The sequence below is a fragment of the Triticum dicoccoides genome, chromosome 2B (genome assembly GCF_002162155.2).
Source record: "Triticum dicoccoides isolate Atlit2015 ecotype Zavitan chromosome 2B, WEW_v2.0, whole genome shotgun sequence".
In the NCBI taxonomy this organism is placed as follows: Eukaryota; Viridiplantae; Streptophyta; class Magnoliopsida; order Poales; family Poaceae; genus Triticum; species Triticum dicoccoides.
Window position 1 is genome coordinate 2,715,261 of NC_041383.1, and position 1,033 is coordinate 2,716,293.

Below are 1,033 nucleotides of genomic sequence, written 5' to 3' on the forward strand. Positions count from 1 at the left end.
AAAAGAAACTTCTTTTTGAACCCCAAATTTGTGATTGCTGGAATTGATCTCAGCTAACCACCGGGAGAAAAGGTTGGGCGTGGCCCACCACACTTCCCGTCATTCGTTTTACTAATTGACGACTTCAGAAAAATGTTTCCTTAACTGCCTATCCTAAAAGGACTGTGCTAACCACCAGTCGACTGGTGGTTAGCAACAGATCTGCACGAGTCCGATCCACTTCTCCCGATAGTTAGCGATCGATGCGCTATCTTCTCACGCTCGCTTTTCACTGATTGTTTTTCCTTCTCTTAAAAACCGTAGTAAATCGCTAGTGGTTTTTTCTGGTTTTTCGCTACATAATATGAAAAGAAAATAAAGGTGCTTGAAAGAGGATTTGAACCCAGGTCTATGCAATAGCGGTTGAGCCTAATAACCAACTAAGCCACCTGTTGTTATTGTCTATTGTAGATAAACAATGTTATTTAAACCTTTCTTATTTCTGTCATATCAGAAGAAAAAAAATTGACTTGGTAACTTTGGCATGACCAGCGTGATAACTATGGTATGAGCAACATGATAACTATACCATGATAAGGCAACACAAGTGAAACACAACTATACTTTGGCATGACTTTTTTTAGATAAAAAATTACCACACATGTGCAACACAAGTTTCATGCCAGTTGAGCGTAAGTTATCGTGTTGTTTACACATAACTTACCAGGGCATAAAAACTGATTTCTTCTACATTCTCCACATAAGCACATTCGTGTGCCCTAGGGAATGAAAAATGCTAATGTCAGGGAGGATCTCACCGGAACTCAAAAAGAAAAAAAAAGTTTTGAACTCAAAAAGTCGCTCCGATACAAAAATCATTTTCACATAAAAAATTCGTTGTGATGAGACCTTCAAAACTAGATCTCATGTTGGTATGTTTCGACAACTTCTTTCGGTCAAAAATTTATCAAGCCTGGGTTAACTAAGTTATCAGCTCTCGTGTGTATTACTATGTTATTCACACACGAGTTACCGAAGGGTGTTTTTCAACAAG